At 43.8% G+C, this 15,699-nt stretch overlaps 1 long non-coding RNA gene across 2 annotated transcripts; it reads left to right on the top strand.

Annotated features, from left to right (window-relative positions):
• The first annotated feature begins 1,584 nt into the window (after window positions 1-1,584).
• LOC131508943 (uncharacterized) lies at window positions 1,585-12,360 on the top strand. Of its 2 annotated transcripts, XR_009260224.1 has the most exons (4): window positions 2,051-2,127; window positions 2,248-2,320; window positions 7,103-9,269; window positions 11,116-12,360. It is a non-coding gene; the product is annotated as an uncharacterized LOC131508943 (long non-coding RNA). The 2 variants fall into 2 exon arrangements; XR_009260223.1 differs by having other exon boundaries at window positions 1,585-2,320.
• Window positions 12,361-15,699: the final 3,339 nt, after the last annotated feature.

Raw genomic sequence — 15,699 nt, 5'->3', positions numbered from 1 at the left:
TTATTTTTTAGTGCTCATTTTAGTTGCTTCAAGTTGCTGATTTTTCTGTACCAAGCACATTTACTTTTATAATAAGAACATTTTATTTTGAGAAAATGAGAAAAAAATTAAAAGTTTTCAGTGGTAATCTTACCCAAGAGATGTCTCTGAGCAGTGATAAAAGGCCAGAAGCTATGGCTGTGGGGCATGATGAAGTAGACGCAGGGGGAGGGAAACACTCCTAGAATAACCCTGAGTAAGGGTGAGGGAAAAGATGGGGCAAAGCTAGAAGTCGATGTAGAGTCAAGGGGAGGTTTGTGCTTCCTTTCTCTAACGTGTCTGTCCGTATGTGTGGAACATTAGCACTCAAACTGAGTTTTACTGACAGCAGTCTTATTTTTGTATTCCACGATCCCTCTAAATGTGTTTCAGGCACCGGTCATTTCTCTGGTTCCTCTTATGTAAAAGAAGATTCTGAATCATGTTAGGACCCGATCTCAGTCTAAATTTAGAATGTCTGCCCCAAGATCGTAACCAACACTCTGAGCCTGGTTTACAGTTCAGCCTTCTCTCCTCTCCCAGCTGCTCCCTTGCCATGATGGTGGTGGTGGTGGTGGTGGTGGTGGGCGCTGGCATGGTGCCTTTCTCTTCTCTCCCCACCTAACCTTTCTTCTCATTCCCTGACTGCTAATGAAGGAGTAAGGGCCAGAGGGACAAGAGGTGAGGCTGGCTGTCTGGTAAGATGGCTTTGCCCTGTCTGGGTCAGCAGGTGTGCATACTAGACCCTCACCGGGCATTTCCGTGGGTTCCCTGAAAGCTCACCTTCCAGTGGCAACTCTTCATTGGCCTTGTGAAGCTGCTTCACCCTCAAACTTCACCTACCCACCCCGAGCCTGCTCAATCTCTTACTTATGGGGTCCTCTTTTCCAGGTAGACTTTTCCTGAGCAGAATTCTTAAGTTTGGTCTCCAGGAGTGAACTCAGTCTTTAGATCCAGCCTTCTGACAGCTGCCAGGGGGTGGTCTGACTTCCTCGGGCATGCGTTAGGTCTCAGTCCCTCCAGCACCCCCAACTCCAGGGGACACACATTAATTTCTCCAAGTGGAGAAATTTCACTACTCCAAGAAAGTAGTGAAAGCTTTCTCACTAGGCTTCAGGAGAAGGCAGACACCCCCTTCATCCTTCTGTCTTTGGGGGATGAGACCCACAGCTTTATACTGACTCTACCCTGAAATCCTTGGAATCCCCAATCCTCTGACTCTTTTTATCCTCCGTGTGAGTGAGGGAATTTAAAAGTCAAAATACTGATTCTTGGTTATCCTATTTTGAGATTTGGCATTGGTCTAGCACAGTCTTTGAGAAATACAGTCTTTATTCTATCTCAGTGCTTCAGTCCCAACTTCTAATTTAACACCTTGTTACTTGCAAATGGCGACGAGCCAGCCCTAATACAGAAGGAGAATCTGAGGACATGGGAGAGAGAGAGAGAGAGGAGAGAGAGAGAGAGAGAGGCAGGCTGTTGGCTTTGGGGGCCAAAGCCTTGGTGGGGAATTGGTCTAGAAGGAAAGGAAAACTTCTTTCCCATGAGACAGGAGGGACAGGAGAGGGCAGTTCTTAGATTAGAGGAAGTGGGCAAGGAATTAACAAGGCTTCCATTCAACAATTTCTATTTTCTCCATGAAATAGGAGGCCAGAGGTTTATTGAAGGACAGTGAAGAGGAAAAACCATGACTGAATGGGTCTGAATCATTCGTATGATTCCCTCAGGACTTGTGAGGGAATTTCCAGTCCAGCTAGAAGTTGTAACACCTACTGCAATGGCACAGGCTGCCAACAGGGCAGATGAGCCCCCCCTGCATATGGATAAGTAGAGGTTAACACTCCCCCCGGCTGTCGCTGTTGGGAGAGGAAAGATGACAGAGTACATACACCAAAGAGAGTACATATCACAGGACAAAGGAGCCCCAGAAAAGCCCAAAGATAGCCAGCTTCCTGGTTTAGAAGGGAAACTTTTTATCTTTGCAAATAGACTCCAAGTTCAGGTTTGAATGTCCTGAGTCATAGAAGCCCCAGCTCTACACTAACCAGCACCCTGCTGAATCCTACAGCTCGAAAGAGGAAGATGATGTGAACGACAAGTCCTAATGTGGTCCGTAATTACCAGCCGGCTTTCGGAAACTGGTGGGAGGGCAGAATGGAGTTCTTTGGGCTTGTTCAGACACCGAATCCACAGGCTCAAAACCCCTGATAAAACTCGATTTTGTTCCAGAGGAGTGTGTTGGTGTCCGGGATCGACAATGAAACTTTCTGATGTCTCAGACACCTTTTATCTCTGATGAATGGTAAGGATGATTGGGGCTTTACTGAGTGGGTATCACGTATGGCCAAATGTGGCCGCAGCTCCTTTAACTGTAGGAGATGAAATTAGAAGAACTGAGACCAATATGTTGGTGGGGATTCAAGGCCAGGGGAAGAGGGAAGACCAATCGGAATCGAAGCTTAAGAAATTCTCTCAAAGCAAAATGGCTACTCATGATCAGGGGGGAATTAACAGAAATTGATGAGCTCCACTTTTAAGCAGGGACCCCTGCTTGGCACTTGCCAAGATAAATCACACACACAAACCACTCTGCTTACGTGACACGCTGGTTTGATTAGCACTGGGTCTTAAAGAGGGAGCTTCAACCGAGGATGGTCACTTTAAGCTGTCCCCAGTGAGGGGTGCCTGGGTGGCTCAGTTGGTTGAGTGTCTCACTCTTGATCTCGGCTCAGGTTATCATCTCATGGTTTGTGGGATTGAGCCCCCTTTTGGCCTCTGCACTGGCAGCACGGAGCCTGCTTGGGATTCTTGCGCGTGCTCTCTCTCTCTCAAAATACACAAACATTAAGCAAACAAACAAAAATTGTCCCCACTGATTTTCACGAGGCTATATTGGACTAGTTATTGGACCCGTGGGAAGCCATTTTGAATGTGTGTGGAAACAAAAATTAATTTTTTAAAAGTTTTTATTTATTTTGAGAGAGACAGAGACAGCACAAGTGGGGAGGGGCAGAGAGAGAGGGAGTGAGAAAATTCCCAGCAGGCTCTGTGCGGTTGGCGCAGAGCCCACCATGGGGCTCAAACCCACAATCTGTGAGATCGTGACCTAAGTTGAGATCAAGAGTCAGACGCTCAACCGACTGAGCCACCCAGGTGCACCCAAAATTAATTTCTAAAGAGGAACTTTGCTGTTTCTTCAGACCTCCCTGTCCTAAACTTGTCACATTGGAGAAACAGATGGGATGGGTCCCTGGCTTTGTGGCGCTGAATGCGTGTCTGTGTTTTGCACACGATTCTCTCTAAAGGGATCAAAATCTTCAGTCGGAACAAAGTGAAACACGTCCTAGTGATTTTTAAAAACGTCATCACCCACAAGGGCAACACCTTACAGGTCGTAGAAATAAAGGGAAGGGCACAGATTTCCTCAATGAGACTCAAAGCTTTTGATTGCAATCCAGTTGAAATCTCCAGTGCTAATTATTGCCTGGTTTATTCAGCCCAGAAGCTTCTGAAGTCGGCTGGCTTGAGTGTGAGGTACTCCATTTTAATGTTGCAAAACCTTCTAAATATCCACAAAGGCCACTGTTTATCTCAATCTTCACTTAAAACACCTGCTTACTGATACTTGATTACGTGTTTTGAGGTTTGTGATTGAGCCTCTAACACCTGGCTGATTAGGCTGACGTTTGATCATGTTTTGAAACGCAATTTTACTATTTAGCGTGCAGTTCCGTGCTGCAATGCTTTAAGTGGAGATTGGTTGCCTCAAAGCTCTTATTATTGTTTTTTTTTTTAAATAACCATTACAGAATAATAGCTTGTTTGCATTAAAAAGGGAATGGACTTTACAATTCTTATTCTGTGATGCAGCATTGTTCTTTAAGACCACGGTTTTCCAAGTGTGGTACAAGGAGAAACCTATCTCGAATTTGTACCCTACACCTGCTGAATCTGAATGTCTGGGGGTGGGGCCCGTGGACTGACATTTTGAACTAAGAAATGCTGCTTTGAGGGAAGGCAACTTTCCATTGCCTCATGAAGGAGAATGGGTAGCTTTCTGGGTAGAAACTTCTGGTTTATATTTGTGAAGGCAGTCCAAACAGTCTAGAGGTTTCAGTTCTGTGGGAAAGCAGGGAACATGGGCGAGTGCTCATATCACTGACTGCTGGGCGGTGAGCACGGGCACATGAAGCCAAGGGGTCAGAGAGGTGTGCAGAGAAGGCCATTGTGTGGTCCCACCTTACCCCTCATTTTATGGACGAGAAAATTGAGACTCTGAAAGGTGTGGACCGAAGGTCGTGGAAGATTTGAAGCTAGAACACCTGAAACTAATGCTATGTTAATTATGTTGGAATTAAAATAAGAAATTAGGGGCGCCTGGGTGACGCAGTTGGTTAAGCATCCGACTTCAGCTCAGAGCGTGGTCTTGGGGTTCGTGAGTTCGAGACCTGCACGGGGCTCTGCGCTGACAGTGTGGAGACTGCTGGTGATTCTCTCTCTCTCTCTCTCTCTCTCTGCTCTTCCCCCACTTGCACGCTCTCTCTCAAAATAAACACACTTAAAAAATTAAAAAAAAAATTTAAAAATGAGATAATACTTGATACAAAACTGTAATGTGTTATGGGATGTCTTTCTCCACTTTTGGCCTCTATTAGTTCTCCAGAGGCAAACTGTGCCCCATTTCTTGGTGCATCCTTCCAAAGATATTTTCTGCACATCGACGTGTATAATAAAACATCCAAATGGTAGCATACAGGGTTCTTCCCTTTTTTTCAGTTAACAGCATGTTCCAGATTGTGCAACAGGTAATAAAAAGCTGCCATATTCCTTTTGGTAGCTGTATAGTATTCCTGTACCTGGATTTGTTGTCAAATCTACATGTAGCAAGCCGCTTCATAGCCTTTGAGTTTGTTTTCAATTCAGTGTCATTATTAACGCACACAATGTTATAATGCATCCCCCTGAGCATCTGGGGCAAAGGGAACTTGCACTTAAAACCCTGAGAGTCACTGTCAAACTGGCTTCCGTAGAGGCCGTATGGACTTCTACCGCTACAAACAGGACAGAAAAGTGCCTGGGTCCTCCCAGCACCGCCAAAAGCACACCCTCCAACTGAGCTCCGGCCAAGGCTCCGTTAAGCAAATGCTAATTTTTGTCCGTAGAGCAAATCCTCTCCCGTTTTACTTCCTAACTGGTCTCTCCCCAGCTGTCGAGGCATAACTATATTCTAGCCCCAGCCCTTGCCTGCCTAAGTCTTTGCTGCTTTTGCTGGGTCGGCTGGTTAGCTTGAAGTGACTTCAAAATCATCTCCAGCTGTGTCATTCTGGACCTGCAGAGTTACGGGAAATGCTGTCAAAACCAAGGGTGTGCCTGCAGGGAGAGAGCAAGGTCTGTGCAAGCAGTACCCAAAGTTGGCAAGTGGAGAATAAATCAGCTTTTCGTGTGTGTATATGTGTGTGTGTGGGGGGGGGGCACGTCTGAAAATAGGTCAGATCCACAAAGGCACTGGGGAGCTGGAGGCTTCAGGCCAGGGTAGTCACCCCAGAATTCAGACTCCACCCTTGTAACATCCAGAATTTTGTTACAAATACACAGGACGTCTATGTGAGCAATTCGATTTCCTGATCCTAATATCCCCCCTTCCCTACCTCCCGTCTCCAAATAGTTTGTGTATGTGGAGAAACAGATGTAGAAATAGATCTCTCCAGGTCTTCTCCAGCTAGGGGTGTGCTGGGGTCAGCTTGTACCAGCGTTTGAAAGCTAATTAGGCCCTTGGGAATTTTGGGAGTTGATTGTTAAATAGAGCCATTATGAAGAATTATATAAATTTAAAAATAATAGCTTTATTAAAGGCAATAAATACTCAAAACACATCACTGCCTAATTATTGTACTACATTTTATTTATGCCCTTGAGTTCTTTTTACATTAATTGTATCTGTATCTTGGAAATACTATGTCATGTCGAGTTATGGACCATCTCTTCTTGACTCAGTGGTTGGTCATAGCACTTTGGTTGCTGGAAATTGGCCACGATGGGAGTATTAACACCAAGGAACCTGGAAAATGCTCTAAATCTGGGCTTGACTTATTATTTTCTAGACTTAAAGGAGGGAATATTAATAATGCAGGTTAAGCTTAAAAGTCTGTAGGGGCGCCTGGGTGGCGCAGTCGGTTAAGCGTCCGACTTCAGCCAGGTCACGATCTCGCGGTCCGTGAGTTCGAGCCCCGCGTCAGGCTCTGGGCTGATGGCTCGGAGCCTGGAGCCTGTTTCCGATTCTTTGTCTCCCTCTCTCTCTGCCCCTCCCCCGTTCATGCTCTGTCTCTCTCTGTCCCAAAAATAAATAAATAAAAAAAAAAAAACGTTGGAAAAAAAAAATTAAAAAAAAAAAAAAAAAAAAAAAGTCTGTCATGACCGGGGGCACCTGGGTGTCTTAGTCGGTTAAGCATCCAACTTCGGCTCAGGTCATGATCTCACAGTTTGTGAGTTCGAGCCCCATGTCGGGGTCTGTGCTGACAGCTCAGAGCCTGGAGCCTGCTTCGGATTCTGTGTCTCCCTCTCTCTCTGCCCCTCCCTTGTTCACGTTGTCTCTCTGTCTCTCTCTCAAAAATAAATAAACATTAAAAAAAGGTTTTTTTCAAAGTCCGTCATGACCAGAGCTGAAGGGGAGAGAGGAATTTGTTCAGCGAACAGAGTTGGCACAAAAGTGAGTTTATCAGTGGATCTCCTCCTACTTAATAACAATACATTTTGGGGGAGGAGAGTTAGCAGATTGAGATGCAAGTCTATGGGTCGAATCATGGTGGAATTGCGACCACAGTGGGACTACAGATACAAGGTTCAGCAAAAAATAGCTGTGGAACCTGCAGGCAAGACCGTTGTGTATTTTATTACTATCTATAAATCGTGTATTGTAAATGTGCATTACATCAGCAAAATCTACAACATCCCTATGGATGTATATACTTGCATTTACCTTTTTTTTGTTTTTTTGAGAGCTGGTTGTTAAGTATTTACCTGCCTACACCACCTCCAGCTTTAGGATTCTGTGATTACACTTGATTTTGTGCTATTCTCTCAACAGAAACCAGACCACTTTCCTCGGTCCACATTCTGTATAGGGGGGAAAAGACATGGTGAAGACACCGTTTGCCTCCTTTCCTGAGGCCCCAAGCTCGGGGCTGTAGAGCGTGTACCTACCTGGAGCTCAGTGTGTCATTGATGACTAAGTTGAGGAGTAGGCCTAGCGCTGAGGAGATGAACCTTCTTTTCTGCTGAACCGTCTTTCTGTTCAATGGCCAGAAGACTCTGGCATTTTCCTGACTCAGGAATTGGCAACGCTTCTGACTCAGCAAGCCAAGCCCTCATTTATTTACTCTAAGGTAGCATGTGCCAGGAATACATTCTAACCTTTAGAAGTTCTGTTAATCCAGGTTCTGGCCAAAGCCACTATGTAGAAGAATTCTCTTATTAAGATAAAACCCACTGAAACATAAGATCCAACATATGAAATGTCTTTAAACTTCTGACACGGACTAGATACTTGTTTTTTTGTTCCTCATCTGAGGGAGATTTTCTTCTTGCCTTATGTGACTGGAGCAGCGGGGCACATTTCTTGCATCAGTGCCCCAGGTCATTGTTTCGGGGCCCCTGAGAAGCTGCGTTGGTCACCCAAGGGCCAGGGCGAGCGGGGTTGCTGCCAGGGGTGTTGCTGAGCACGTATCAGGGATTAGCGGGTGTCAGCCTATGAGATGTGTCTTTTAGTTGGTGAATCACCCAGAATTCATCAAGGTAATGATGATACTTATACTTACCTAAAGAGTAAAGAGATTTATTGACCAGCGGTTAGATTGGCCAAAGACCCCGTAGGGAAGGTTCTAGAACTAGGTTTGGAAAGCAGGCATAAACAAGAGATGAGGCATCCGCTGGGACCACAACCCTAATCACACTCCAATCATACTCCCTAATCATACTTCTTGCTGGGTAACCAAAAAAGAAAAATGTCTATGATGCTTGGCCACACGCTCTGCCGATATATATGCTCTTAGCATGTCACCCGCGATGTACCCAGGTACACGGGAACTTTCTGGTCGTCCTTGATCCATGGAACCATGATGCATTGTACCTCCTCTTCTCTAAGCAGGATACCCTTGGACCCCTTCTTTGCTGTAGGCCCCGGGATGAATCTGGAAGAGATGCTGGTTCAGTCTTGCTGCCGTTGCATGCTCTGTTGGCTGTCCTCAGGACAGCAGCCCAGGCTCCTCCAGGGTGTTCTGGGTCATGATGCTTCTCCTGGCCAAAATCTCCCCCTTTTCAGCCCATAGCTGGTCTGTAGTCCCATGAAGCAAAAGGGTGTAAGGAACAAGGTGCCTGGGCCCTTACTCCTTCTTCCTGGGGTCTCTGCTGCCACAGCACAAATCCTTTCAAAACTCTGGCCCATGTTGCCTTGTGTATCACAAAGGGGTCAATCCCTTGTCTGGGGTTTCATTTTGAGAAGTGCCTAGTCATTGCTTTTGGTTAGATAACTATCAAATAACATACTACATTTTTTTGGCACTATAGTTTTCAAACATTTCCACAATGAGGAGCTCATTGTCTTAGCCTCCTTTTGAAATAGCCAGGGCCATTTTTATCCCCATCATGGAGTTGAGCCACTGAGGCCCAAAGGGCTCGAGGTCACACAGCTGCTAAGGGGTAGGGTTGGCCTTGGTTCTAGTTTACTTTACCCCTCACTTGGTGCTCCATGGACTGTTGTGCGGCTTCTAATGACAATGACATGTGCTGCTATTATGACGCACTCACCCAAGATCCGGCATCATTGCTGGCAGTCATGCTCCCTGTGAAGTTTGCAGACACTTGTCTCAGCTCTGTCTGGGCCCCAGGCCAGGCTGTGTGAGCCAGGTGCCCTCTAAGGAGGTGAGGTACTCTCACTAAGAATGGTCTCTGCCTGCCGCTCTCACTCACTCCTGCTCGGGAATTTTCTTGTCCCTGCTCGTCCTGGATCTCTCAGAGGCAAGGCAAAAGCAGCTGATGAAGTGGCCACAGTCCCCTAAGAGGAGGCCAATGGGTGGAATTCACAACAACCCCAGCCCTGAGGTTTGGAAGACAAACGACTTCTGTTTCAGACGAATGGGAGTGTCAAGTTATTCCAGCCCGATGAGATTACAGCTCAGAGGATCACGAGGAATCAATTCCTCCAGAAGAGGAAAAAAACAGCTGGCACAGGAGCTCCGCAGGGCCTTTTGCTAAAGGTAATGTGGGGTCACAGGCTGAAAGTTTCCAGGTGATGACGGGATTAGGGCGAGAGGGAACTGGGTTGTGAAAGAAGCCCAAATTATGGTCAGTGATGAGCCCAGGGAGCATCAGGAAGGTTCACAGACAAAAACATGACTTTGATGACCCAGACGCACCAGCTTCTGGGTCCCTTCTCTTTGTCCAGACACAACAGAAAGAGGTTAGAGCCTAAATGGAAATGCAGAAGTGCTAGGGATGTCAAGGCAAAGCAATGGAAAGATACAGGGGCCCAGGGAGAGGTAGGTGAGGAGAGTGAGACACTTTCCTGGGTCACAAGATTTAATGGGGAGCCCCGAGTCTCAGAAAGCAAGATAAGTAATATTTCAAGGCAATCTTTGCAAAAATCACAATTCAAAAACAGTCGGTAGTGAACAGAATATTGACGTTTTAAAGAAAGACTGGATCCGTAACAGTGCTCTATGGATCCATATTGGAGTCTCAGGCAAAAGGAAAGACCAGAAATGTTGATCCGTCTTTATTTAAAATGTTGGCATTTTGTTTGTCATTAATCTTTTTCCATTTTTTATTGTGGTAAAGTATGTGTAACACAAAAGTGATCATTTTAACCATTTTCAAGTGCGCGGGTGAGTGGTCTAAGTGCGTTCACACTGTTGTGAGACCATCACCACCATCCATTTCCAGAAGTTCTTTCATTTTCCTCAGCTGAAACTCTGTCCCTGTTCAACACTAACTCCCCATCCACTGCTCCCCCAGCCCTCTGTGGCAACCAAACTTTTACTTTGTGCTTCTGTGACTTTGACTACTCTAGGCTTCCCCCAGAAGTAGAATCACACAGTCCCTTTGTGACTGGCCCATTTCGCTTGGCAGAATGTCCTCAAGGTCCATCTGTATTTTAGCACATGTCAGAATTTCCTTCTTTTTTTAAGGCTGAATAATATTCCATTGTAGGTCTACAACACATTTTGTTTATTCATTCAGTCATCAATGGATATTTGAGTTGTTTCTACTTCTGGGCTAATGTGATGGATGCGGGGTTACAAGGAACTTATCAAGTCTCTGTTTCAATTCTTTTTCGGTATATACCTAGAAGTGGTGTTGATGGATCATGTGGTAATTCTATGTTTATTATTATTTTTTTTTAGAGAGAGAGAGAGAGAGAGAGCATGCAAATGGGGGAGAAAGGCAGAGGGAGAGAGAATCCCAAGCAGGCTCTACACTCAGCAGAGAGCACATTACGGGGATTGATCCCATGACTCTGAGATCATGACTTGTGCTGAAATCAAGAGTCAGATGCTCATCTGACTGAGCCACTCAGGCACCCCTCTATGTTGTTGTTGGTTTTTTTTTTTGAGTAAACTTTCTACTGTTTTATGCAGCAGACTTTACATTTTAATTTTTTAAAAATATTGCATGTGAATATGATTTACTTTAATACTGAATTTTCAGGACTCGTTTCAACCTAGTTCTGGCCCTAGAACACAATCCCTGATGCTTGGTGCTTCATACATGGCACCAAATGGAGCCACAAAGCTCTTTTGCAGAACCATGGAAGGCCCCCTTGGCTGACCCATTATTTATATTTTGCCCTTATTTGGGCAGATGATACTTTGGGTTGTTTCTCCAGTCGTGTGTTCCGGTCACACAGGCCTAGCCACTGGCTCGTGCTGCTGGCATAGATCTGTGTAGGAGCCATCAGGGTTATCCTATCTGACAGAGAGATGATTCTGATGGGAAGCTGGTGGCTCTGAGCACCTGTGGGAACTCTTGATCCTAAATTTCATTCGCAACGCTTACTTCTAAGTAGTCCCCTTGTTTTTTTTGTTTTTGTTTTTACTTTTCCAGGGAGTTCTTCTTCCATAAAAGGAGCCAACAAGATTTTGATCGTTTTCTTCAATCTTTTTTGTTTTGTTTCATTTTTATAAAAAGAAGAGCAGCTTCTGCCCTGGAATAAAACCTGATCTGCATTCTGACACAACACCCTTGGGCAGCCTGAGCACATTCTGGAATTACAGAAACAAACTCATCTGAGAAACAAAAAAGTTCTATTTATCGTACCTGCAAGGAAAGTGCAAGTGCTCACTGATGCCCATGGTGGCCACCCTTGGGGATCAGAAAGTGCCCTTGAAGACTGACCCATTTGGGAGCCCCCAGACAGGTGCTCACCATTAACTTTTTGGGATTTCTCCCCCTCAGGGCAATTCACTCCTTGGCTTTTAAGGTTGAATATGGGGTTCCCAAGTAGGAATCTCACCTCCATTTTGGGAGTCCTCTTGTCTCACCTTGAACCTCTCTGTTCCATGAAGTTGGTGAATGGCCTCCTTTGTTCTTATGCTCATCCCAGGCATGAGTGCTATTTACTCGTCTTCTCACACCCAGGGACTTTCTGTTCTTTTTTTTGCTCGGAGACTGGGTAGGGAATGGATATGGGAGCACAGCATGATATTTTCCCATCGACTTGAGGGTGGATGCGCCACCTAATAACTTTGTGCCTCAGTTTCTTCAACAGCTCAATATTACCATGTGAATTCTTGCTGCCTTTGTCTCTATTGGGAAGAGTACTTTTGAAGTGAGGAAATTGATTAAATCTAAGGGTGTGTGGTTGGTGGACTGCATGCATTAATTCTACAAAAAATTATAGGAGTCCCACTGTGTAACTGGCGCTGTTTTAGGCACAAAAGGTATAGGAGATCACTAAAACATGGTTGGGGTAGAGTTGGGGCACAGACAAGTAAAAGGATTTGATATGTTTAGTGTAGTGCCTGGTACAGTTCAACAAATGGTAGCCCTTGTTTCTATCTTCCTCCTCTTCCTCCTTCTCCTTCTTGTCCTCCCTAACCCACACTGTGCTAGGCCTGGGCAAACGAAGAGGAAGCTGTAATTCCTTCGTGTAACTGGATAATCTGGAGGGAGAGATAGACATGCTAACTAGTCTGGATGTGTATGAGGTAGAACCTAGCATGCTTATCAGTTATTCCTCACAAAGTCCTTTCACAGGCTAGGAAACGCAGGCTTTTGCAGTCATATGATTTCTTTCAGACATGCAAATAGTACAGAGAAAAAAAAAAGCCAAAATTCAAACCCAGGGCATGCTGATGGCACAGCCTGAGCCGTTCCATCTTAGGGAGAGGTTGGTCAGTGTTTGTCAAATGAATATTCATTCGTGGGATGCACAGGAAAATGCCAGAACAGGTAGCACAGGACAGAGAAGAGATGCTTAAAAGATTATAAAAGAATATCTGCATTTTTTTGCTTCCTGCAGTGTGTGTGTATCAGGGAAAAAGAGAGGAAACAGCAACCAAAGCCCATCTTCTGTGAATCAGTAGCAGAAAAAAGCATAGACTCTGTCAAAGACTGCAGATTTTGTAGAGCGTTAAATTACCAGATGATGATTTCAGAATTGACAGCTGAAAACTGTTTCCGTCTATTGGGATGATTTGGGTCTATTGTCCTTGCTTTTGCCCTATATCCTACAGGATAATAACCTTTTCTTTTTTGTTCTCGAATCAGGGAACAGATTTGGGTGAGTGACAGGGAAGCACGGAGGGGGGCAGACAGCTGAGAGGAAGGTGGAGCTGGTGGTTTCTTTCCTTTCTTAAGAATATTTGATGAAAGCTTCGCACCCTCTGGCCATCCGGTCTGTCCAGAGTCTCATAAAATGTGCTAGCACATTGTGAAATGAGTGCTTTTTCCCGCACACAGAAAATCACATTTTTTAAAACATATAAAATAGGGGCATTTGGGTGGCTCAGTCAATTGAGCATCTGACTCTTGATTTTGGCTCAGGTCATGATTCCAGGGTTGTAGGATCAAGCCTGCATTGGGCTCTGCACTGAGACTGGAGCCTGCCTGGAATTCTCTCCCCCCCATCTCTCTCTCTCTCTCTCTCTCTCTCTCTCTCTCTCTCTCTCTCTCTCTCTCCCTCCCTCCCTCCCTCCCTCTCTCCCCCTCTGCCCCTCCCCTCTGCTAGTTCTCTCTCTCTCTCTCATAAAATAAAATAAAATAAGACAAAAATAAAATATAAAATTAGTACACATTCACTGAAGCACATAGAAAAGTATAGAAGGGAGTGACCATCATTCATTATTCCATCACTGCGTGATGTACACATACACTCGCCCACACATATTGTATTACAAAAAGGGGATCCTACTCATGATAGACACCTCTTGGGTACATGTGCAATCATTTTTCTTACTCTGGGAACATCCCAATAATCAGGGTTTACATTATTTGATACACCAAACCTGCTTGACTTTGGTGTAGATATCTGATCCAATCCAGACTAATCTAGACCAACTCAGACAATGTTCTTTGGAATTTTTTTTCTACTGAGATCCTGGAAACTATACTGGTTTCTGCCCTTTCCTCATTCTTAGTTGGTTTATTCTTTAATCCATGAAAATTTCCAGCCTTTTTCCAGTGAAGGCATGCTCTTCCCTTCCCTTCCTTTCTTTCTTTTTCTCCTTTTGTCTTTCTTATTCTAGCCAGAATCAATTCCTCTTTACAACCTGAAGAACCTGAGTGAATACAGAACTGACTGCTTTCTAATCTTTTCTACTTAATGAGGTATCTTGGGCATTTTCCCAGGTTAATAATTAGTCACAGACACATGTATAATGGTTGCATAATATTCCAGTGAATAGATGTACCACAACATCTATAAGTAAAGGGAAACTGTTTTCAGCTGTCAATGCTGAATCCATTGTCTGGTAATTGAAACTTGGTGGTTTTTTGTTTTGTTTTGTTTTGTTTTGGCTTTTATAGATAATCCTGCAGCAAAAATTACAAGGTGTATGTGTTTGTGTTGTGTTTTCTTCTACTTTTTTTAGTCTTAATCAGACATTCCTTTTCTAGCTCCTCAAATCGAATTTTTTCTTTTTCAATATTTTTCTTGTTTATTTCTAATTTTGAGGACTTTATTTAAAGCTCTAAATTGCTAAGTACAATCTAAACTGCACCTAGAAATTTTAATATGCATTATTTTTACTGTAGTTCAGATCAAAATATTTTACAATTTCATTGATGATTATCTCTTTAATCTGTGCAGAAGAGTGCATTTAAGTTTTCCAATAAAGGAGCTGCTGTTTGTTAAAACTTAATCATGGGCCTTAAAAGAAATCTCAGCACATTTAGGAATATTGAGATGGACACATTTAAGAATATTGAGATGGAGCTCAGTTGACTTTGGCTCAGGTCATGATCTTGCAGTTCATTAGTTCGAGACCCACATTGGGCTTGCTGCTGTCAGACTGTCAGTAGAGCCCACTTTGGATCCTCTGTCCCTCTTTCTCTGCCCCCCCACACTTGCACTATCCCAAAAGTAAACATTAAAAAAAAAAAAAAGAATATCGAGATCATGGGACACCTGGGTGGCTCAGTTGCTTGAGTATCCAACCGACTTGAGCTCAGGTCATGATCTCACAGTTTGTGAGTTCAAACCCTGCATCAGGCTCGATGCTGACAGCTCAGAGCCTAGAGCCTGTTTGGATTGTGTTCCCATTTCTCTCTGCCCCTCCCCCACTCACGATCTGTTTGTCTCTCTCTCAAAAAATAAACAAACATTAAAAAATTTGAAAAAGAATATTGAGATCATATGGAATGTGCGTTCGAATCCTGAGTAGTTAAGCTAAAAATCAACACCACCAACAAAAGACTCAAATCCTTTATATTTGGATATTTAAATATACTGTCATAAATAACTTATGCATCAAAGAAAAAAAATCACAAAAAATTTTAAAAATATTTTGGACTGGATCATAATGAAAATATGACAGATCAAAACTTGTGGATACACCAAATCAGCCAGGAGGAGATCAAAAATTCACTTTTCACAGATGACATGATACTCTATATGGAAAACCCAAAAGATTCCACCAAAAAACTGCTAGAATTGATTCATGAATTCAGCAAAGTTGCAGGATATAAAATCAATGCACAGAAATCAGTTGCATTCCTATACATCAACAATGAAGAGACAGAGAAATCAAGGAATTGATCCCATTTACAGTTGCACAAAAAACCATAAAATACCCAGGAATAAATCTAACCAAAGAGATGAAAAATCTATACACTGAAAACTATAGAAAGCTTATGAAAGAAATGGAAGAAGACACAAAAAAATGGAAAAAGATTCCATGCTCCTGGATAGGAAGAACAAATATTGTTAAAATGTCAATACTACCCAAAGCAATCTCCATATTCAATGCAATCCCTATCAAAATAACACCAGCATTCTTCACAGAGCTAGAACAAATCATCCTAAAATTTGTATGGAACCAGAAAAGACCCTGAATAGCCAAAGCGATCTTGAAAAAGAAAACCAAAGCAGGAAGCATCACGATCCCAGACTTCAAGCTATACTACAAAACTGTAATCATCAAAACAGTATGGTACTGGCACAAGAACAGACACTCAGATCAATGGAAC

The sequence above is a fragment of the Neofelis nebulosa genome, chromosome 4 (assembly GCF_028018385.1).
Source record: "Neofelis nebulosa isolate mNeoNeb1 chromosome 4, mNeoNeb1.pri, whole genome shotgun sequence".
Lineage (NCBI taxonomy): Eukaryota > Metazoa > Chordata > Mammalia > Carnivora > Felidae > Neofelis > Neofelis nebulosa.
Note: the sequence above shows the minus strand (reverse complement) of the source record. Positions and strands in the feature narration are given on the sequence as shown.